The sequence below is a fragment of the Anabas testudineus genome, chromosome 4, assembly GCF_900324465.2.
Source record: "Anabas testudineus chromosome 4, fAnaTes1.2, whole genome shotgun sequence".
In the NCBI taxonomy this organism is placed as follows: Eukaryota; Metazoa; Chordata; class Actinopteri; order Anabantiformes; family Anabantidae; genus Anabas; species Anabas testudineus.
The window spans coordinates 1,121,656-1,147,426 of record NC_046613.1 but is presented as its reverse complement, the minus strand read 5'-3'; the positions used below and the strand labels follow the sequence as shown (position 1 = coordinate 1,147,426).

The 25,771-nt window shown below is 38.0% G+C and overlaps 1 protein-coding gene across 1 annotated transcript in view; it reads left to right on the top strand.

The window, feature by feature from the left end:
- Positions 1-769: 769 nt before the first annotated feature.
- Positions 770-25,771, top strand: part of ptprfa (protein tyrosine phosphatase receptor type Fa) — a 235,933-nt gene continuing 210,931 nt past the window's right edge. Inside the window, exon 1 of the mRNA XM_026345312.1 lies at positions 770-894. The gene's annotated coding sequence lies outside the window, so the exon portion shown is untranslated. The remainder of the gene's footprint in view (positions 895-25,771) is intronic.

The following is a 25,771-nucleotide window of genomic DNA, read 5'->3' as shown; positions in this document are numbered from 1 at the left end:
GTTTTTTATTACACAAAGATAACCAGAGTAAATACAAAAGGCAGTTTTTACATGAGGATTTAGTTTATTAAGGGATAACCGGCATGATGTGTTTCTTTTTGAGATCTTTTTTCATGCTTCACTATGTCAGACAGCTTCTATTTAAGTGGTTTCTTGGTTCAACAGGTCTGACAGTATTTAGAACTCAGAATTAAAGTGAAATTTAACTCGGCTTCCCACAAAATGTGGTCAATCACAGTTCAGTCATGAATTAGCAAGCATTTAATAAATATACTCAGAATTTTAAAACTATATTGTGTATTTACCCGGGTTATCTTTGTGTTGTATCAAGATTTGAGAAATAAAAGCATAAAAAATAGGAAGAGGGCAAATACTTTTTCACAGCACTATACACTGCTTTTAATATTCAAGTAATAGATATTGTCACTATATATTTCTTAAGAAAAACAGCTTTTTTATTTGATGTTTTTGCGGATTTAAAAACTTCTTCAAACAATGACTTGGGCATCAGTCGGCCTAGACCATGATATAATGGCAGCGGAAACAGCCGACAGCAGCCGATGCATCCCGAGCGTGTGTATATAGATGAAGTGCTGGGGATGCTGCTCTGACACAGCGGAGCCACCGCGGACGTTCAGGGAGCAGGGATACCGCTGTTTTACAGGAACACTAACCCACACAGAACAACTCCACAGCAGTCCCAGCAGCGGAGCGGAGGATTTACACGACTCTCCCCACGGTGCTTTTCCACCGATCCCCCTTTTTTTCACTACTCACCTCGGGGATTAGAGCAAGTGTTTGCGGGACTGGAGGAATTGGGAGACTCTGCTCTCTGTCTCTCTGTCTCCAGCATCTCTCCAGACATGAAAACGTCCACGCAGCTTTAGAAAGATGGTGAGTTGTTGCATCCTCTTTTCTGACTGCACTGCTAGGTGAAGTCTTGTGTGGTGACAGCTGCGCGTCCTGCACACTGGAGGCTGGACGCGCTGCGTGCAAGACATATTCAATGAATGACACATTCCCACATATCTGACATTGCAGCCCTGACATATCCACAAAGTTGCACAGAGCTTTATATCTGACATGAAACTGGATTACAGCTTGTCCATATTTCATTGCATCCGCAGTTCACCCTGTAATTCTTCAAGTGCAGTTGATGTGTTAAATTACATGTCAACTTTTATAAGCGTACTATATCAACCCATGCTGGAAAATTAAAAGCCTTATTAATATTCTCCTATATAGAGATGGTCCACTTAATGAGTTTGTCATAATAAGTAAGAAATCAACTGAGCCCCAGCTGTTTTATACTCATTGTTTTTCTGATAAACAAAGGTTCATTAATTTGGGCTTTTTTTAATGCAGTTTGGTTACCAGCATCTCTCTGTGGAAGAAATGAAGGCTCCCTTGTGCTGTGTATCGCTAATCTTTGCAGGTGAAATGGCATTTTATGGATCAGAACGGCACCACTTGCATCGTTGCATTGTTTTTGTCATTTTTTGGCATTTGCGAAGATCCGAGACTCAGCATCAGTTCAGACGTTATGTGATATGCTATTCACAGTATAATTCCCCATGTGCTTTTGTAATTTGGCAAGAAAACACTTTCAAAAATGCATGTTGCTGGTTTGATGCAGTTTTTTGAATTACTTCTTACGTACATCCAGTAATAGCCCAGGAGTAGTCTGGTTACTGTGCAGGTGTTTCAGTATTCTGCTGTGGTCCCTGCATTCACTCTCAGCTCTGTTGAAGTCTCCTTGTTGCAGCCCATGTGTCTGAATGTTTATGAAAAGCACAGAATATGTTTTTGAGTGCACTCGGGGCTTCATTCATTGAGCGAGATGTTCCGAACTTTGGATACAAAAATCAAAGTGACTTTGTGTGACACAGTGCTAATAAGCTGGAAGCTCACCTGGATTTTGACAGAGTCCTAATTAGGCTGGATAGAGAATAGAGAGGGAGTTAGGCTGAGAGGTGTAGTGCAACAGATGGAGGGAAGAGGAGTGAGGGCAGGGGAGCTGGAAAGGAGGTGAAGTCACAGAATCAAGATGCAGACAGAGAGGAGGTGGAGGGAGTGTGTTCTGTTCTGCGTGTTGTTCATCCACCCTTGACCAGCACTGAGAGTGTATGATAGAGAGCCTTTCCTAACAGCGTGCGTGTGTTTGTGTGTGTGTGCATGACGCTCTTCTCATCTTAATGAAGGATGCATGAGACTCAGACCAGAATAAATTCACCATTGCTACACACACACATGCACATACACACTGAGCAGCTGCTGCTTCCTGGCAGCAAGTTTTCGTATTTTCACGAGCACATCTTTCACAGATTCCAACACATCTATATGTTTTCATTAGCAACAACAAATTTTGACATTGAGTGAAGTCTGAGCTGCATCCAGCTACACAGATTTGGTTTAATTTGCTCAGGGTTTGAGATAATCACCTTATGGATTTCTACCTCCATCTCAAAATTGGATGTCATATATTTTATACTTAAAGACCAAAATCTGCTGGAATACGAAACAATGTCTGCATATGGCAGTATTCCTTCATGTGTGAAAGCAAAAAAAGCTAAATGTCACATGCATACTAGCATAGAAATTATATTTTGTAAGTACACCTATAATGTTTGGACACCGTGCCTTCGTCCATTATTAACGTGCTATCCTATAAAGGACTTTAACTATTTAAGCACAGATTAAGATCCCACCATCAATCATTAGCATGTAGCCTTCAGTCTTTCTTTAAAGAATTTGAATCACACTGACATAGCAACCATTAGGATACAAAGCAGTACCTCACTTATACATACTGTTGATGTTATGTATTACATGCAAAATACTTTTACTTTAAAAAATGTGGGAACATTATTCACCTTATTTAAATAAATTATTATTTTGATCAGTAAACCACTTAAATCTTAAGACTGTTCAGACATTTGTTTTGTGAACACACAAGTACAACTCTCACATAAAAGCCACATGTGTTGCAAATGCTGCTTTAATTTACTTCAAGCACAGTGTGTGTGGATAATACACAAATGCAGATGTTTTTTTGGAAAAGACTGTTTAATATTCTAAATGTTAGTTTTGAGTGCAAGTATATTACCCACTTTGAATGTTATCCCCTCATTATGTGACCATTATTAGTTTGTGTTTGGGACCATAGATGTGGAGTAGTAAGTTATCACGTACCAGACCTTCATCGTTATAATTAATTACAATAATAAATCTGTAGCACTTCAATTCAATTGAATTTTATTTGTACAGTGCCAAATCACAAGAGAAGTTATCTCAAGGAACTTTACAGTGTAAGATTTTATGACCTTACAAAGAAAATTGTATGTAAAAACCCAACCATCACATTTGAGCAGCATTAGGCAACAGTGGAGAGAAAAAAGTCCCTGTAGAAGAAGAACCCTTCAGCAGAACCAGGCTCAGGGTGGGCAGCCATCTGCATCAAAACAACAACAACAACAACAACAACAACAACAACAACAACAACAACAACAACAACAACAACAACAACAACAACAACAAGTATATGTAAGGAGGAGGGTGGGTAAAACAAATAAGTAAAACAAAACAGAAAATAAACAGCTGTCTGTGCTTACAGCTCACCACCCACCCTACTCCCCACATATATTTTGTTTCTTTTCATTCGACAACACAAAAGTGCTCTTGTTGTAATTACTACAGCACCTAGAGATTGTCTAAAAACATATACAGTATCAGATGATGAGAAATATGTACAAACAAATATCATTGGCGTATTTACGTATGAAGACGATTTGAGGTGTTAATAACACGTTTAAATAGTGGCATGAGTTAATGTGTATTTTTGTTTTTTTACGTTTTGACACATTTAGACTTCTTCTTCCACTAGGATGAAAACTCTTGTTTCTTTGGCTTGATCACAGTTCCATCCAGACTGTGCCTTTGACTGCTAATATCCCTGTTGTACATGGGGTTGCTCTTCTCTATCTCTGCTCACACTCAGCCATCCTCTCCACTTTGATAAATTGTGTGTAATTTCAGGGATGAGCAAGCATGAAAACATATGGGTGGAGAGGGCCGCTATATTTTGGATTTCTGTATATACAGCATTTTCAGCTGGACAAGAGAACTAGAATGCTGTGGGCACAAATAAGTCATACATAGGAACATTATGGTTCCATTAAGTTAAACAACGTTTAGAACACTTTATTTTGAGCCAATGACATTATTATTATTTACCTAGCACTCCCCGTTTTCAGCTCAGATGTGATAATTTGGTGCTTTATTTGAGTTATGTAATAGTAAATTGATATTTTTGGCTTCTGGACTATTGACATGATTAAATAAAAAAACACAAAAACAAACAAAAACATAAAAACATAACTGACACATCCAGAAGTTTGGGCTTCAGCAAACCGTGATGGACTTTTTCAGTAGGGCTCTGCCATCCACAATATATTGTGATATTGCTGATGTAATTCTGTGACTTTTGCATATGTGTTGGCACATGTACATTAACACAACAGGCATGCTGGAAAGTTGAACTCACACATGGGAACACTCTGAGAAAGAGGTATTTCTGAAAAAAGAAAGAAATGTCTTCTGTCATTTGGAAATGGTGCAACAACAAATCAGATTTGAATCAAACATCTGTGATTTGCAAGTTATCAAAAGCAAGAACACCCAAAGGATTGAAATATGAGTCGAATTTGTTCTGGTAGCTATGTATTGTAGTGTAAATATAGAATTAGCATTCAGCATTAGCATTGCATGCTGCAAAGACTACTAATATAATACTAATAAAATGTTGAATATTTAATAACTTAATTTAATTGATTGAGAGAACTTGCAGAAAATAATTTAAAATGAAAATACCCAGTCAGAACAACTTATGCTATAAATTCTGATGATTAAAACTAGAATATTAAACATAGAAAATATAAAACGTGTAAATTTAAGTTATTTATATTACATTAAATAAACATTTGTAAGTAAACAAGTCAGCAAGCTTTGGAGGTGATGATCAGAGCCAAGTTACCCCTGTTACCAGTCAGCACTGTCACGTGAAAATTTCCATATATAATTTGTAGGCAGAAATATCCGTTTTTTGACATATTATCTTGTAAACATGAAAAAGAACAGATGTTCAGTGGTCTGCTTTTATTCATCTGGTGCCACAGTTGTTTTCACAATGAGATCAGATTACAGCTGGTTCCGTTTCCCACCACAGCATCTTCAAAGAAAAGTATATTTTTTAATCAGAAGATATGGAACAACACAGAGAACTGCTTCCTTATCATCCCATCTCATCTGTCTGTAGTGTATGCTGCCAAATAACAACAGACAGAATGTGTAAAATGTCAGATTTGCAATGCAAATCCAGTCTTTGGAGACTCCCAAGAAGTTGAGGTCGTCAATGAGTTTTAATCAATGCAGTTAATCAACTTTTGTAATTAATTGATGGTTTTTAAGTCAATCATCAAGTAAAAATTGAAAAGCAATCTGTGGGTTCACATTTTCTAATATCAAATATATTCTTCCTTTTTCAGGTTTAAGTATTTGTAAGCTGAATATCTGTGGGTTTTAGACAACCAATGTTTCCTGTACAAAATGAGATGAAAAGTCAATGTGTGGTGGCTCTGATGGTGATGTAGGTATGTTGTATATTACCCCCTTTTTTGCTTATCATATATTAGTATTGCTATCACAGAGGTAACCATCAATTTCTATAAAATAAAATAAAATAGCTTAGCGTTAGTCTGAAAGTATTTTCTGTACCTAACTAACAATGGACAAACCTGGAATACCAAAAAAAAAAAAAATCTGCTAATTTATTGTATAGATTAGATAGCGTTGCTTCTCCCTACCACTCCTTACCAGATTCGAAGACGTGGGTTTTAAAATGTATTTTATTTCTGATATTACTTTACATTAAATAAAGCAATAAATAAATAATGTACAGAATAACTGACAATTCAATTAATGAATAAATACACATTCTGTACAGAATATGACTAGACCAGCTGTTGCCCAAAGGTTAGAAAAGCAGTATCGTCAATAATTTGATGTCCACAAAGCTGAAAATCTACAGTTTTTACCCCTTTCTTATTTCTTCAGAGTGACCCATAAGCAAGGCCTTCTACCCAGAGCTTCTCTCTGTCCAACACATCACACCTGGTCGTACGTTTTTAAAAATAGTTACTTAAATTAAAACAGAACAACAAAACATAGCTGTTGCCTCGCAGTTAGAAAGTCATCATGTCAAATCTGCAAGTGATGTTTTTCCTTCTACTCCGGCATCCTGTATAATTAATGTGTAATTAAAATTGCCCTTAAGTGGGAATGTGAACATGCATGATCGTCTGTCAGAGATTGATGACTTATCCAGGGTGTACCTCCCTTTGGCCTAATGTTGGTCATAACCTTGTTACCTTTCAATCACAAGTGGTTTAGAATGAATGAATAAAAAAATGGCACTGTATGTTTAATTGCTTATATCTGCCAAACTAAAGTCATAAATTTAAACCTCAGTGCAGTGGTGATTGGTCATTCTATTCTATTCATTCTGCAGAGAGTGAATTGTATTTGTGAATGTCAGTACTGGGAATCATGTAGTCTTGGGAAAACTGGCTGTGTCTCAGCAGAACAGGGAACTGATTTGATTACACTTGCCTCTTTATTCTTTCCTGTGGGCATGATTTGATAGGTTTGTTCAGTTTGTCTCTTGCGTTTTGTGGTATTGTTCCTGGGCTGATTGACCTATCTACAGAACAGCCCAGCTCGTCTCATTTTATTCCCACAATGGAACAGTACAATAGCCGGACTTTTCTTAAAAATTCTATTGCTTGCTCTTCAACAAAAATGTGTCTGCTGGGTTTGTTTTAGCTCACCTTGGAGCCAGGGCAAGATCTTATCAGTACTGACAGACCTGTGATTTCCCCCCAGTGACACAAAATGGTTGCTGCTATCAAACATGATCTCTATGAGAGGTATTTAGCCTGCAATAGGTTTGATAGTGTCCTGCTTTTATAATGCCATGTATTTGTGGTTGAAACAAGACATTGGTGTGGGACCACTAAGGGACTTTACAAGCAGAGAGGATGAGCAAATCTTGTGTATACAGTACACAGTACAAACAGTAGTGGGAGAAATACTCAGATAATTTATGTAAGTAAAAGTAGCAATACCACATTGTACAACCAGACCTGACTAATTACAGCAACCTCAGATTATAGCACTGCTCCCACAGGCTTGTATGGTAGGCACTGTGCATCATTTCACCCACCTCTCTTCTTACCCTGATGCGCAGTGAGAGAAGCTACTCACTGCATCAGTTAGGGTAAATAACTTGTTGCTAGCTGAAAAATAATCTAGTCAATAATTATCCAATGGGACAACCACTACCTATTTGCTTACTTAAATCCAGGTGGTGACCTTTTTATTTTTGAATGGGCAGTGTACTTAACCTTTGTATTGTGTTTGGGTCTGTAGGACCCATTTTCATTTTTTATCAAACAAAAAATTACATGATTAAATAATTGTTGTCACATTTATAATACACACAGGATGTATGTAAATACAGGTGCCCAGGGTCCACTGGACCTCCTGTGTACCTTCACTTTGAACCCCTCCTGTATGGGCCTGCTGTTAGTATGTGTGTGTGAGAGAGTGTGAGATTTGTGTTTTGCTTCTTTTCATTCCTGCACAACAGGGCCAAAATATTTTTGCAAAACTGAAGCACCTGTCTACTCTCACATTCCCACCTATTTTGCCCTGTATCTTGCCATACCATACCGTGTTTGCTGTTTTCTAATGCTTGTAATAAACAACCCTTGACCCTGAAATTTAGAGTTTCATGCATGACTGTCTGAGCTAAGTGGGCTATAATGATTTGTTCATTAAACAGATAACGTGACTAACGTGGTCATATCAATTTCCTCACACTAAACCTGCTGCTCCTTTACACTATAACAACACTTCTCGTGTTGCAACTAAACTCAGTCCACAAATATGTTTTTCTAGACAATCTAATTACATTAATTATTAAGTAATATTAATTATTAATTAAAACAACATTAATTATGTTGTGATGCAGTGGGGGTGGCTGTGGAGCAGTTTTCTGTCAATTATAGGATTGGTGGTTTGATTCCCAGCTCCTTCTGTCACATGCCAAAGTGTCCTTGGGCAAGATACTGAACCCCAAGTTGCCCCCGTTGAGTCAGATCAGCCATTGTTGTGTGCTTGTGTGTTTGAATGGGTGAATGAGATGCAATGTAAAAGCGCTTTGAGTACCTGTTGGGTAGAAAAGCGCTATATAAGTGCAGAACATTTACCATTTATTTTTTTGAATGACTGCAGCACTATACATTAGTTAATGCAAAGCAAGTTGCAAGGAAGTGGCTGAGTTGGATGGAGTACATACATGTATACTGTGCAGGGCTGACAAACTGGAGACCTCAGTGACCCGTGTGTCCAAAATCCAGCGTGAGGGTGGATTTAGGTAAGAAAAGCACTTTGGTTAAGGTTAGAGAAAAATTGTGGTTCTCTTTAAATTGTAAATGTCTGTTATGTGCCTAGCTGATGGATGTGTCAAAACATAAACTGTGTGTTGTTTTGGTATTGTTAATGCAGTGTCTGTTAGAAGTGTTAAAAAAAGAACATGGCACATTTTATAATGGCTATTTATAGTAGTGTTCTATCGAACCTACAGTAGTGAGTAGGGTTTAAGAGTTTAGAAATAAGTTGATAGCATTTATTGGGTCAGTAAGATTTAGGTGTATTATGCAGTGCTGTGAAAAAGCATTTGCCCTGTTTATTACCCAGTTTATTTTTTGATCTGTCACACTTAAATGAGTCAGGTGATCAAACAAAGTTGAATGTTACACAAAGACAACCTGAGTGAAAACAAAATGTAATTTCTTAATGAACATTTCATTTTAAAAAAAGCACTCCAACTCTTTCTTGCCCTATGTGAAAAAGTAATTGCCGCCTTATTGCTAAATCATGAATTATCTGTGTCTAACCGCTTTAGCTGAGTTCAATTTCACTTACCACATCCAGGCCTGATTATTGCCAGACCAGTTGATTTGAGAAATCACTAAAATTAAAGCTGTTTGACATAGTGAAGCATGCTAAAAGATTTAAAAAAAGCAACACTTCAGGAAAGAAATTCAAAAACAGACAAAAAACAAATTAAGTGACTGTCTTAAGACTTCTACAACTCAACTTGCTGTAGCTAGCTAGCTGTACTGTTGAAAGCATCTTGACCCACTGCATCACTGTGTGGTACGGCTGTACTACTGTGATGGGTCACAAACATCTGCAGAGAGTGGTGAAGACGATGAGACACTGAGAAGATCAGATCAAGATCTGCCCTTTCTGCAGATTATCTACCACAGCAGAGTAAACAGGGGAGCTCCATCCTCAAGGACCCCACCCTCCCAACACAGACTGTTGACACTGTATCTCACTGTACCCTCAGGTCGAAGGTACAAGAGTGTGAAATGCAGATTCCTGTACCAGACTAAGGAAGTCCTTTTTGCCCTCTGCCATCAGACTTTTAAACCACCATTGGGGATAGACTAAAGTTGTATATGTTGGACTCAATGCCACATTATACATTTGTTAATGTTTAAGCACTGTAAGTCATACCTGTCATAATTGCACATTTACCTTACACATACAGTTGTACCTAGTTCATATACTTCTATTTTTATCCAGTTCATTTCTTTTATAATGCTTGTATATTTGTATTTTTATCTCTCATTGGATTCATTGTGGTCAGCAAAGGAACAATTTCATTGTACAGGGAAACATGCTTTTCTCATTTTTATTGTGCATATGACAATAAACACTTTAAATCTTTGAATCTTGAATGTCTCAGCCTGCAAAGGGTTACAAAGCCATTTCTAAGGCTTTGGGACCATGGTAAGAGCCATTATTTACAAATGGAGAAAACTTAAAACAGTGGTGAACCTTCCCAGGAGCTGCCAGCCTACCAAAAAGTACTTTTGTTAAAACTCAGAAATGGCAAAAAATGGCATCCATGGCAGGGTTGAAAGGTGAAAGCTACTGCTGACCAAAAAGTACACAAAGACTCATCTCAAATTTGCTGAAAGAATTCCGGGTAAATATTCTATGGATTGATGAGACAAGTATGACATTTTTGAAAAGTGTGTGTCCTGTTACACCTGGTGTAAATCTAACGTAAATTTGATTGAGATGCTGTGCTATGACCCTAAACAAACTTATGTTATGCTCGAAAACTCTCCAGTGTGGCTACAGAGGGTCAAAATTACTTCACAGCCATGTGGAAGATTTATTGCCAGTTATCACAAATTCTGGTAGTAGTTATTGTTGCAATTACTTTTACATAAAGGTCCAGGCTGATGTTGACTGCATTTTTCCCTTAATAAATGAAACTACATTTGGTATTTACCTAAGTTATCTTTGTGTAATATTAAATTTAGTTTGTTGGTCTAAATCATTTGGGTTCAACAAATTTTGAAAAAAAAAAAAATGGGCAAAAAAAAATGTCACAGCACTGTACAATATAAAGGAGGGTTTCTTTGTAATAGGTGGAAGTCTGGTGGGAGGAAAACCAAACCAAAACATAATGGTGAAAATAATAACATAGCTGAGTCATTAAATGTACCTAGTAGCTGCATAATTATGTTTTTGTTAAATGTCATAGCAATATTTGTTGAATTAGTCAATCAATAGTTTTAATTGGTAACAATTCTGATAATTAACAATAGTCGGTTGCATTAAAAGAAACAATGAATTACAATACTATGATCGCACAAATTGTACATTTTATAGCTATTACTTTGCACTTTGCACACGCTTGCAGTTTCAGCAGGTGTGGTTATGATAGATTTCGTATTAAAGCCTAATTTAAACCTGTTTTATTTAATGTTGATCAGTTGTTTATTAGTAGTCCACCTTTTTGCACACACTGCAATTGAAATTGCTGCTGGTGCCTCTTTCTGGTTTCTCTGTCATCAGTGCCTCATTCACAAACTGTGCTCATGCTTGCTTCCCTGTCAGAATGATATGCATGCTATTTACTGCACTGCATCAATTAATATGACTTGAGAGCAGAAAACTGATAGCAGAGCTGTGAGCTGTTGCCAGATATACTTTGCAGTTGATTAAATCCAAAATGTTGTGCTGATATTTGAAATGAGGTGCAAAGTTTAGAGCTGACACAGAAATTAAGCAGTTACTGAAGGAATCAGCCCCACATTCTCTCCATCGCTCTCACTCTGCTCTAAACTGCTGGATGTTTATGGATGAATAGATTGCAGTGTTGGAACTGTGACCTGAACGTGGCCCTGAATGCTCTCAGAATGTAAAACCTTTCCTCTTCATCACTTCAAAGCTATCATTGTGTTAGCACTGTTTGGTCATGAGAGTTTACGTTAAAACTTAAACTAAAAATGAAAGACCATTTACTTCCATTACTTACCATTACTTCCTGTTATTTTCCCCATCTTATTTTTATTATTTTCCACCAGCGTTACTAGTGTTAGTATTCTGTGACTTATCAAAGTCTGTGATGTGTAGAAGTGCAACAACCAGTTGCACACTCTGAAATATGTGACTTGACATGAGAAATCCAACATCTGTCCCAATAAAAAGCTGAACTGTGGACTTGTCTGGCTACAGAACACGTTTCCACTGTCTATTGGTCTATCTGACATGACTTAGGCATAGTGAACTTGGAAATACAGCGTTGATGTATGACTTCCTCCTTGTGTCTTAGGTGCCAGGCTGCATTTCTAGATGCAACTGACTGTGTTAAGTAAGTACGACCGTTTGTCGTGTAAGGTTGCCTTAGGGCTTGAAAGTCACACAAATTCAGTTTCTGTTCTTGACCTTTCTGCACTGAGAAGGAGTTCTTTGCAACATTCTTTTTGTACTACACAAGTGATCGTGTTTTTGTTTATACATTTCTTTCAGCTTTGAGTCACACCGTACTGCTTGATTTCACTGTTGACTGAGTTTGTTCGCTTGTCAAAGAGAGTTGTCATTACTCTAAACTTTGTATTTTGGGTGGAGAGACACAAAATTCATTTATTTTAATGAATGTTTTTAACTATGAAGGCCAATAAATGATGTGATGAAATACTGGCAATATAGCTTAATCTGTGGTTCTGTGGTAGTTACACTTGTAATTTCTGGTTCAACTTTGACCAGACACATTTATAGTGGGTGTGTATACAAATGCTTTTCATTTGTGGAAGAACTGTAGACTTGTTTATTCATTGACTGATGGTCTGACTGCACTTGTTTCTTGCTCCTGAAATCTAACAGCCAACCTACATCAAGTAAAACCAAGATGAACAGTAATAGATCAGATTGATCACTGAAACTACAGATAACACTCATACAGTATTTTTCCTCTGATATGATAAAACATCTGACATGAGGCAATATTGATTTATTCAGTTTTCCTGACTCCGAACATTCTTTCAGACCTGCCAGTAAGACTGCACGAGGAATATACCAAGAAAGTTGACTTTGAGTTAAGATTTTTTGTGTCACAAGAGGGTTATGTGTATTTAAAGATGTGGTCATCAATGTTATTGTAGTAAAATGCCCTCCAAACATTTCTTCTGGAAGCATTGCTGAGCTCTCTGAATGTTTGGCACATTACCATTTAATTTCTTAAATAAGTTTTGTACTAGTGTGTCAGAGATCCACTTTGTTGAAGACAGATTGAGGGATATTTTGCACAAGCTTTGGTATAACTCTATTATCACGAGTATGCGCTAAAAGGAAACTGCTTTACTTTTCTACTTTTAGATTTCCCTGTGCATTTTTCCATGTAGCAAACATTGTATTTAATTTATTTTCTGATCATCATCCTCAACAACCTGCTAGTTGTTTGCCATGTGGCTGCATCCTCGACTTGTTCCATAGCAGGGCTGGATTCCAACCACCAAGCAGACCTGCTGCTGTAACTGTGTGCTAGCTCTCTGCAGGAAAACAAATGCTTCTGACAAGCAAACATGGCCACCAGCCACTATCAAAGAGTCAGAACTCTCCCCTCATGGAAACACAAGAGGAAGATTATCTTACATAAATGGAGCAAGGCATAAATGATATTTCCTATTTTTACTGTTTTGATATCTTAATTAGACACAGTGTTTTTAAGATATTTCTCTTTTTTCTTTGCTGGATCACAGAGGGAGTTCTGTATCAAATTACGTCTCTCTGGATTTGTGAAACCATGGGTAAACTTTACTTAAAATGAAATGCTTAGGATTTGTCTGACATTCCAAAGATCTACCAAGATTTAATATTAATTAAATAATTGTTCCTCTAGAAAGTAGAGGGAGTGTTTGTTGATCTACGGTACGCTTGTCTGATCAAAGCTTAACTATGGCATATGCCTCAGTATAATATGGAGTTTTAACAACTCAAGGCTTTTACAGTTTTACAGTTACATTTAAACAGTGGCATGAAAAGTAAAAAGCACAGACAGCTTCCAAAGATTCCTAAGTTTATCAAGGTAACCTACAGGATAATGTCAAGGTGGCTGTCTGCCAGTTAACCCATCAGAAGAATCTGGATGTTACAGGAGAACAGTGAGCCTAAACACGAGAGTAAATGTAGTACAGCATGACTGCAGAGACACATAATTCACCTTTTGAAGTAAGAGCCCAGAAGAATGGTCCAAATGGTCCTGTTATAAAACACGGAAAAACGGGTTTACTTTCTTGTTTTACTATTAAGAAATGAAAGATCAAGATTTTTGATGATTGCTTATAATTTTTTTATCATCACATGACCAATTTATGCAGAAAACCAGTAAATAGCAAATTGTCCATTTATTTGTCTTGTCTCTGGATTATACATGGTGAGCCTGATTCTCATAAATTAATTAATGGATATCATATTTCAGTGGATTTTGGGTGAGCACACTGGAGAGAGCTAGGCAGATCTGCATTTACCAGGCAGGAAGAGCATACACACCAGTGTTTTTCAAGATTAACACATTCTAAGGATTAAATATCAGAATATTGTTGTGTCTACTGGTTTTATTTTTTAAAATCTAAGTAACATGGTACTCCTTAAATAAAACGCCACTATTTCCACTAAATGCACTTTATTTGACTATGATTGTTGACAGAATAACTTAGTTAAGGGAATCCTAGTGCAAGCTTCCTCCGAAAACATGAAACACAGTGTACTGAAACATATTATATGTCATCTGGACTCTAATGACTCCAGTGCTCAAGCAATGATCTTATTAGCTACATTAGATGCTTCATTTTGCCTCATTCGCCATATATCAAGTAAGCATTATCCAGTCACTCAGCAGGGACATGATCTGTCTTTGCTGACTTGTTATGTGATAAAAATGGACATTTATGCCTGTGACAGAGGCAGTAATGGTAATATGGAAGCTGTAAAGACAAGTGTTGGAGTGTCTTTTACAGTGCATTTCTGGTGCCTCCTTCTAACAGAAATCAAGGATTAGAGTTGCCATTTAGGAAGGAGTGAGAGGATAGAGAGCCCTATCAAGCCATAACATTGCTACCACATTGGAACTAAAGCAAATGAGTTTAATAAAATATTCTGTCATTAGCACAAAGAACCATGATGTTTCTGTTCTACAGAGATAATCAGAACAGGTTTCGTTCAGTAGTTGTATTCATTTTGGCGGAAGATATCCTTCTTGAAGTTCATCTGTAAATAAGGTGAAAACTTCAAACCTAAAACACAGCAACTTAGTGTGCACATTGTGCATTTGTTTAATATTGGTGAAATGTCAGTGAAAAAACAACCTAAAGCACTTAAAAGAGTGCGAAAGTGCCATTTTTGAATACTTGTGTGAGAAGGTAAATTGGCTTAGACATTAAATAGATATTTCTCTACCAGCTCCATAGTACCAAGTCCAGGTAAATTCTGATGGAGCCTATATATGAATACAGCAGGTAACATGAGAGAATTGACAATGAGAAAGTGGCGTTTCCCGTTCAGTTGATCTACTCAGCACAACACCAGAAAGTATGGGAAATGCTTTCTGCTTTTACACTGTGTTTCCATCCTTCAGGAAACTGAGGGTATATACACACTGCATTGTTTCTAATAAATCAACTGGTGCCGCTTCGCTGTGCTATAAATAAAACACTTATTGCCTCAGTGTACTTTTGTGTTATGTCATGCTACTTGCACACTCTATCCAAACAAATTATTTCTTTATTTATAAGTGAGAACATGTCTTATACAGATAATCTCCTCTGGCTACCGGTGTGAAAAAAGCACAATTCTATATCAGTTCATTTTTGGAAACAGCTTTATTTTTGGAACTGATAATTTTCTGTAACATGGATTATGCTGAGTGCCACAATGCTGTGTATCCAGGTTTTTTAATGTGTATCCAATCATGGGCCTTTTCATTTTATGAACATGAAACACAGTTATACATCAAATTCCAAATTTCCAGCATCTTTCCTTGATATAGTTGGCTTGTAGTGCAACAGTAATATTGTCCTATATTTGACTAATGATTTTGGGATTGCTTGTAATGACAGCATAACATTGGCAATATACATTTTTATCTAAACTTGAAAGTGCTGGTTGTAGACAAGCTGTTCATTTTACCATAACAGGTCAGAAGTATTTTTTAAGTTTATTTACTTTTCAGTGGACACATGCTGTTGACAGGAGCAATTCACATTTGTCAAATAGGAATATTGATTTAAGAGAGTTGCTTGGAATGGATTGTTGGTCTGGCAAAGTTGAGAGTGCGGTAACACCACCTACAAAACTCTCCTTGACTTCACCAGTTTTAAACAGTCATTTACAAACACAACAACACATCTATTACTGTAAGATGGTACGATATCATGTTGATAAGGAGTGAACTTTCTTCACGTTGAAGAAGACTTAAGCACTCTTGCTATCATGTGAAAAAACAGGCTTTTTTCTCATCTTTCATGTCAGCACTTTGCTTCCTTTGCATCCTGCACTGTTTTTCTAGCACTCAGCACCTAGCTGAGGGCTTCACTGAAGGACAGAGCAGGTCTACTTATTTATGAAGGGATCTGGCTGCAGCCCCTGGAGGCCCGCTGGAACAGCAGGCATTATCGGTGGTAAATGGATCTGAAAAGGCTTTGGCCAAGACAGGCTCACCACTGTCTGATTTATGGCTGGTGATGTAACAAACAGTTAGCTGGGTTACTGGCAGGGATATAAGCATTTCCATGGCCACAGTTCAAGTTTATTTCAGCTATAAATTCTGAAAGATATCGAACAAAAAGAGCAAGTGAATTTATGGCACAGAAGATGTTGTTTGTGAGCTGCCAGGAGAAAACTGTGTTTTAATACTCTATGGACAAGGATGAACGCCATTCAACTCTCTTATCTCCCCTTTTTGTCCAGCACAATGTCAGAATAAATAATCCAAGATTACGATACCACAAGAAGCAAAACTCTGTCTTAAAAAGCTGTAGGTGTTTATTTGTATAGGGCCAAATCACAAGTTGTCTCAATGCACTTTAAAGTGTAAGGTTTAAGACCTCACAGAGTATAATTGTATATAAAATATAGAAAACCCAACAATCCAACTTGAGCAAGATTTAGGCAACAGTGGAGAGGAAAAACTCCCTTTAGAGGAAGAAACCTCCAGCAGAACCAGGTTCAGGGTGGGCGGCCATCTGCCTCGACCAGTTCAGTAGAATGGAAGGAGGAAAGAGAAAAGAACAGCAGGAAACAAAAAACAGCATTAAGCAACAAAAACAATGGGCAGGTCGGTAGGGCCAGTAACTGGACTGTAGATATACAGCTCCAAGGCAGAGGATACCTGCAGAAAAGTCATATCTTTATCTAAAGTGTCTTAACATTAGTCTTTCCGAGGCGTGTTAATATGCTAATCTGAGAGTTTGTTTTCAGACAAACTTACTCATTCATCCATTCATTCAGGTAAAGCTAAAGATGAAGCTATGAATCACTGATTATTAAGAAATCAAAACACCTTAATACCACAATCAAACCTGTCTCTGGGATATACACTACTGTTGATTTTGGGGTGATTAGTCTAATTAACCCTTAGAGCAGAGAACATTTTCCTTGGATTTCATTCAATTCAGGCACTCCAGGCACTTCTCCCAACTAAAGTACACGTTCTAGTCCGATTTATGCTTTTATGTAAAAACTAAACCAAAGCACTTATACTTTGTTTCTTTCTATACTGGTGTGCCTGGTGTATCTATGGCACTATGATGTGTTCCTTTGCCACAAGGCTGACTTTTGTGTACTACAAAGATGACTTAAACTCATGATGAAATCGAGAAGATGTTGTCGGAACTAGTAGATTTTGGTCCGCAGGTACTTAGAATTACTGTAGTGCAGAAAATAGCGTGGTAGTGGAACAGTAGAGGGTCATCGTCTGTGTGACCACTGCAACAATCATGGCCCTGTGACAATGCACTGTTGAAGCTTTAGCATAGGCTACATGTGAATTTAATGCAGAAGCACGAATCAAGCTAATTTGTGATTCTAAATCGCCCGCAGTTGCTAATGTTTGTCTGTGTCTCCCCTTTATTAGATTGGCAAACCTATCCAGGCCTATTTAACTGTCACTCAGTGTTCTATTTAGAAAATCTATATCTTTATTTTAACTTAAATTGCTTGAAAATGCCCAGTACTGTGGAGGCTTCTGATGGCACCCGTGTCAAAACTAAAACATCCCAAAAACTACTAAATGATGTAGCAAGAACATTTGTACAGAAATTCATGGTGCCCAGAGGATGAAGCATTGGTGAATGCAAAATTGTCTTCAGGTTGAAATTAAAAATGTTACACAGCATTATATGTTATACAGACAGTCAAAGTGTCTGTTTGTGTCTTTTAGATTCAGCACTAAACATATTTTATCCCAGTTTAACCTGATGAAGTTTTAAAGGTTCATAGAAAATAAAACTATACTGAGTAAAAACAAGTCCAATGCATATCTTCACATCTTTACTGCACAAACATACTGTGCATTGAATCATCTATCCAGTAGCAAAGAATTACTGCTGTCACAGATGATCAGATGATAAGGAGCTTGAAAAGACAGAGAAAAGACAGGGGAATGAAAAGCCAGCAAAAATGCTATTGACTGTTTCCAAAAACCTAACAGGAGCAAGGACAAGCCATGAAAAAGTGTTATTAATAATTATTTAATAATATAATAATATTATATTATAATAATGATACATGTATTATAGCGTAGTCTCATCAGGTTTCTCACACCTAGATTTAGGTAGTTCATCCCATTCTTCGTAACAGATCCTTTCAAGCTCATTCAGACTGGATGGGAAGTGTCTGTGAACTGTGCCATCTTCCAGTCTCTCCACAGATGTTCTATGCAGTTTAAATCTAGGCTTTGGTTTTACCACTCAGGGACAGGCAGAAGCTTGTCCTGACTCCACTCCAGCGTTGTCTTGGCTATTTGCTTTATGTCATTGTTGTGCCGGTGAACCTTCACAGGTTGCCTCTCAGGTTTCATGCCCGCTGGAGCAGGTTTCCTTTCAGAGACACTTCATTCATTCTTCTCTTAACCCTGACCTTCTTCCTGTCTCTGTTCTAACTTGTATTTCCATTCTTCTATTTCATAGTTAGTAGTTTCTTAGTTAAGTGACTCTACTGCTGGAAACAGGAATAGAGTTTGACTCAATTTGACTATTGAGACTTGAGACATGAATTAACTTTGTCCTGACATGCAGTGTAATTTGACAGATTAAAATCAGAATCAGAATCAGAATCAGCTTTATTGGCCAAGTTGCACAAGACAAGCAAGGAATTGGATGTGGTCTGACTCCGTCTTTTGTACCCTCTGATTGCACGAAACATTAATCATTTACATACATAGTTGCAATTATTTACATAATACACAGTTCACTATGTTACGTGGGGTTATTGCACTGAGTCCTTGCATTATGGGATTGGACAGTTCAGCTCAGACACAGCTTGGGGGAAGAAGCTGACTCTGTGTCTGGTGGTTCTGGTGGCTATAGCTCTGTGGCGCCTGCCAGAGGGGAGGAGCTTGAACAGTTTGTGTGCAAGGTGTGTGGGGTCAGCAGTGATACTGACAGCCCGTTTTCTGAGTCTGGACCAGTACATGTGTTGGATGGAAGGAGGCTCAGTCCCAATGATCTTCTCTGCTGACCGGATCACCCGCTAGAGTCTGTGCCTGTCCTGCTTGGTGGCTGAACCAAACCACACAGTGATGGAGGTGCAGAGGACAGACTGGATGATGGCGGTATAAAACATGGTCAGCAGCTCCTGGGGCAGATTGAACTTCCTGAGCTGTCTTCCTGATCCTAGGACCCTGAATGAGTTCACAGTAGATACCGTGGTATTGTGAATGGTGAGGGGGAGAGGAGCCAGGCGGTTCTTCCTGAAGTCCACTGTCGTCTCCACAGTCTTGAGCGTGTTGAGCTCCAGCTGGTTCTGATTACACCACTGGACCAGCTGCTCCACCTCCTGCCTGTATGCAGGACAACTTCTGGGGTGAGCGAGGATTGAGAAACGATGAATTAAAAGAAATGTAATCTACCCAATGTTTGCATACTGAAACCTTGATAGCACTCCTATGTGCTATTCTAGATTGGTTCGCAGACTCTGCAACACTACAGTGTAACAGAGTAACAGCACAAATTGGAGCAGAGCTCTCACAACAATGAATGGAAACTGCCTCACAGAACCGAACCATTATCATTCCTGTCAAATCAAATAATGATAGTGCCAACCTGAAAACAAGGACAAGAACATAATTGTCCCTTTAATCATCCATGTTTTTCCATATTTCCTTTTCATAATGCTTCACAATATAGAAACACCATTAAATGTTGCCATGAATGTGGACTATATCTGCCTTCTGTTTTCTTGACCTGAATTTTCACCTCAGAAAGTGATTCTGCACTAAGTAGAGTTTCGGTTTCCACTGTATCCATGGGTGCACAGACAATAAATAATCCATCAAGTTCAAGATAAAAACAGATTAATTCCCACACTGGGAATTAAAAATGCAGGCTGGGTTTTCAAGACAATCTGTTGTATCATTCAAAACTGGGCCTGGCTGGATCCCTAATAATTCCACAGTTTACATGACCAGTTACTCAGATCAGCAGATGTCTCTTCTACAAAGAAAGCTTTGGTGACTGTTAAATACTTAACCTGTTGCATAATGCTTTGTATCTGACAAGAGCATACGGTGACAGATCTGTGTTCCAGGAGCAGTTGGAATTGCTGGCATGCTTTGGGCCTTTACTGTGGAGATACAAAAGATCAATGAAAGTGATTAACCTTGGTGTGAATCACAAACAGCACTTCCGATAAAGGCAAGTGTCAGAATCTGAATTCAGCCTGCACTGCTCTCCTGTTGATTGTTTATTAAGAGCCACACACTGTAATCATTTTCTGACATTTCTTAGCTTTTCCATAGTCTGCTGTACAGGATCACTTTTGCTTTTCAGTACCCCTGTGGATTGACAAGTTGGATGGATAAAAAGTGGGACAATTACATGGGGCATTACAGTACAACATTCACTTTATCAGAGGGTACATAATGTGTACTTTGGAACTCTAGGCCTCACTTCTAATATTCAGGTGCTATTGAGGTGCCTGTATGTGTTGTGTTAAACATTTTCAAAGACTTATTTTCTTATCAGGGTGGACCTCCTCACTTATATTTCCAAAATATATTTTTCTGTTCTATGCTTTTATCATATGCTGGGTCTTTTACTGGAGCAGTTTGTGTCTCTGAAGACTGAAATTTACATCAGTGTACATAATATTTGTATTTATCAGCAGGTAATACAGATAGAGAGAGAGAGAGAGAGAGAGAGGTAGAAAAGCAAGGGAGGCAGGGGTTTAGTCTGCAAAACATCAATGTTTTAATGTCAACAAAACAAATTAACTGCCCAACAAAAGCATCAACCTTAACCTTACCGTCAACAACTTACAACTTAAAATATGAGATGTAGACGCTCTAGCTAGGGTTTTCTTTGTATAGCAATTATATGTCCTTACTATTGAGATATCAGTGCCTAGACTCATTACTGATCCAGCGGGGGATGATGGCTATAGACATTATTTGGATAAACTGACCACGAATGTGAAATTTAAATGGTTAAATGCTTGCATAGAAATTAGATAGTAGAGGCTGTAAATCAACAAAGATGATAGCTCTTCTACAGGGTTTCAGTGTTTCGCACACCTCGACATGTGATCATAAGAAACTAGGAGTCAAGGTAACGGACAACTGCTCTATCAATTGTTCCACAGTCACCTCTCTCTTGTTAACAAAAGAAAAACAGACTGAGAGACATTTTTTATTCTGCTTGTTAAAAAAGCTGTATCTGTCCCAAAATTATAAGAACACTTTGTATTTAAAGCCTCATTGTTGGGGAAACCACAGAGTGAAAACACACCACTGCTTTTTAGTTTGTGATGCTGCTAAAGAAGCTTTCCCACAGGTAGTGAGAGTTACAGCAGGACTGCAGCTGTTCACAGTTGAATCATTGGATTGTCTGAAGAGGAAGTCAACAATTGTTACGAACCTGTTCATGATGTATACCTCGGGAAGCTCTGTGCAGAAACACGCCCAAATGTGTTGGTGCTGCTGTGAAATACTATGTTCCTGCAGACTAATAACTCCACTCCACAACAGAGACACAGTAAATCACAGTACAAAAGAATTTCCCTGCAGAGCTTGCTTTTATTTTGACTTCTTGTTCACCTGTTTGTATTTTTGGATTGATTTGGTTGATTTGGTATTTTGTCTCTGAGCTTTGGTGCCAAAATGTGTTGCCCTAAAGTAGTTTTTCCTGACATTTGGATTGGCTTAAAGTCAAGCCAATCAAGGTGAAAACATAATGGCAATATGCAACCAGTTTATAAATGCCACTATACATGCATATCTACTATCAATTTATAATTAATTATATACTTATAATTTTTATTAACCATATAACTATATATAACTATAGTTTTTATTAACTATATATATAAAAACTTGGATTTACTTTATATTATGTCATAAGCTAAAGTATGTAGTTCTACCATAAGGATTTTAGCTCTTAACTCTGTAGTACTTTTTTATGTCCCTGTCCAAAGCTCATAAACAAAGACTAGGGTTAGAATGTATTACATCAACTGGTAAATTGAATCTTTGCTTTTAACCACAATGGTTCAGTACAACAGCCACATTAATGGTGATGCTGCACCAATTCACCTGCATGGTTAGGTTAAGGTCTGGTGATTGACTTGGCCAGTCTAAAACCTTTCACTTTTTTCCCCATACCAGATTATGCTTTCTATAAACATAATAACCATCAGGGCTGACCATGGATCAGTTGGTAGTGCAGTTGTCTACAAACCTCAGGGTTGGTGGTTTGAGTCCTGGTTCTCTTGATTCCTGGCCACATTTTAAAGTGTCCCTGGACACTGACACTGAAGACTGAACCACTGGTGCCTTAAATGCAGCTGCATATCCACAGGCTTTCAGCCAAGAGGATTAATAGAGTACTGATTATTGTTATAATAACACATCAATGAAATGCACACAGGCAATGTTTTTTGTCAACCACATAATTGAAGGTCATGCATCACAGCACTGGGTTGAAATCAGTTTAAGATTGGGGGCTGGGTTAATCACTTAAAACACAACTTTGGCATTAAAATTTAAACATAAACACCATCTTTCTAAAACCCTATCCTAAATACTGTTCTTGCCTTAACCCAACATCATGTGAATAACGGACTTGCTAATCACTCTCCTGAGATTGCTTTGCTCTATTTCACTTCACACAGTATAGTGTATGTGTCAAATGAGTATCATGTTGTGTTAATTTGTCAGTGCCCATGCAGGAGCTGTCTGAGGACATCAGAAGTGCTATTATTAGCAAACACAAGACCTGGAGAGGGTTAAAGGTAATCTCCAAAGACCTAAATATCTCTGATTCAACAGTGTGTAATGTTATAAAAAGACATCTGTCTGCCAGTCTACCAAACATGGGACCGTTAAGAACCTTTATGGACATAGAAAAATGAATAGTAGAAGTCTTTGAAGGTTGGTGCAAATGGTGGAAAAAAAAAAAAAAAAACTTTAAACATTCAAAGAGCTGTTGTTCCAACCTGGAACAGTTTGGGATCATTTCAAAGTCCCATGTGTTCACACACTAAACCTAGAAGATCTTTATTGGCTAAAGAAGACACTATTGCTGAAGAAAAGACATAAAAGCAATGCCTGATCTTTGCCAAAGAGTACTTGGACAAGCCACAGTCATTCTGGGGAAATGTGCTGTGGACAGATGAAACAAAAATAGAGATTTTTGGCAATGCATACCACCAATTTGTTTACAGGCGGCACAATGAGCCTTATAAACAAAAGAACACATTACTAGTGGGTTAAGCATGGTGGAGGATCCATAACACTGTGGGGCTGCTTTGCTATGTCCAGTACTTGAGGCCTTGACCTTATCACAGGTATAAAAAATGTGTAAGAAAGTGTAAGAAAACTTAGTTTGAGTCAAAGATCATAGGTTCATCATGGGTTGGCCAGCAATGAGTCCTGATCGGTCCCCTTGAAAATCTTTGGCATGAGCTAATATCTGCCATTGGGGAAAAGAACCCTGCAAACATTGAAGAGAAGAAAAGAGGAGAAAATACTAGCTAAGAAGTGCAACAAAATTATAGATGGCTACAATGATGGTTGGGTGGCTGTGGCTCGATAGGTAGATTGTCTGCAATCATAGGATTGGTGGTTTGATTCCCGGCTGCCATGTCACATGCCAAAGTGTCCTTGGGCAAGATACTGAACCTCAAGTTGCCCCTGGTGAGTCAGGCCAGCTGCATAGCAGCTCTGCCATCGGTGTGTGAGTGTGTGTGGGTGCTTGTGTGCGCGAATGGGTGAATGAGACGCAGTGTAAAGCGCTTTGTGTACCAGCTAGGTAGAAAAACACTATATAAGTGCAGACTATTTACAACAAACATTTGGGTTCTGTCATGTGCAGCCAAATATTAAGGAGAGGTGTCTTTATGACTGATCATCCTATATTTATTTTTGGTTTGTTTTTGAAATTTTAACATGTAAGTTGAAAAACAATATTGTTTGTCAAATTACTTTGAACCTCCAATCAAATATCCTGATGATAAAAATTATTTCTGAAGATGTCGTAGCGTTTGTTCAAAAAATGAAGGGATGCCAGAGATGGTGAGCATGACTGTAATCTATATTTGTTCCAAGTGTAACTAAAACAACAAGTGGTCTGTGAAAGTGATCTCTAGACATTTTCATTATTCACTATTCATTATACATAAAGCATTTTCACATTTGAACATTTACTGAGAATGTCTGCAGGCTCACACACGTAGCACAATGACATGTTTGTGTTAGTACATACTGCTCCAGTGGATAATGTCTAGAGTGCATATGCACTAGTTGAGTTTTAGTGTGTCAGAATGTAGGCCAGTTTTTTTCACATACTATGTGCCATTCCACAGGTTCACACAGACTACTGTATAGGAGAGACTGTATGGATATACAGATATGGATTATACTGCTGTCTCAGTTGTTTCTGTGGGTGTCTTTGTGGGTGGTTAGTTGTAATTAAACTGTTGCCTGGTGCAGCTTTAATATGAATGAGTTTATAATTATATGCAAATACTCATTAAATCCAGATGTTTAAAATCTCAAATCTTCTACTCGGCATTAACATTGAAACTGCTTTGGGAAATCTAGATAAATGAGTCTGAGCACACCTGAAATGAAGATTTCTTTCACATGCGACCTGGCTGCTCTATTCGGATGTGTGCATTTGCACCTGCAAAACAACCACACTACCTGTCTCTGTTACTCCATCAGCAAACAGTCAGGTACATTTTAAACTTCTGGATGTAATTTTATTTGTAGAGCGCTTTTAAGAATTGACATTGTCACAAAGCAGCTTTACACAACCAAAGAACAGTACATGAACAGTGAATGCGTATGATTCAAAAGTATTGGAAAAGTGAAGCCAGCTCCTTTATTGTTGCTGTAGCTGCTTTTGCATTTTTTTGTGATGCTTTTCTGGGCTTTCAATCCAGTCTCTTTCAGTTGTTGTTGTTGTTTTGGGGGGTTACTCTCTATAGTCTCCTCTTTAGCAGGTCTATAAAGTTTAAGTCTGGAGAAGGACTTGGTCAGTCTAAAACCTTCCACTTATGCCCATGATGAACTCTGAACTCTTTGTTGTCTCGGCACTGTGTTTTGGGTCATTATCTTGCCGCATGAATGAGGATCTCCCAACCAGTTTGGTTGCATCTTTCTTCAAATTGGCAGACAAAATGTTCCTTTTGCTGCTGCCATCATGTGTTACATCATCAATGAAGATTATTGAGCCTGTCCCAGAGCAAGTCATGCAGCCCAAGTCATGACATGACCTCTGCTGTGTTTCACAGATGAGGTTGTATGTTTGGGGTCATGAGCAGAGTTTCTTTCTTTCTTTCTCCAAACTTTAGCCTTTCATTTGGTAAAAGTTCATCTGAGGCTCATTTCTGTACTTTTTGGCAAATTCTAGCCTGGCCTTCCTATTTTTCTGGTGTAGCTTCTTTACTTTTGTTCATGAAGTCTTCTGATAACAGTAGATTGTGATACCTTCATTCCTGCCCTCTGGAGATTGTTGCTGATGTCACTAACAGTGGTTTTAGGGTTGTCTTGTTGTTGTCTTCCCTAGTCTACACATTTGATGTCTATTACTGAGTACATCAGTCGTTTCTTTCTTCTTCAGGACATTCC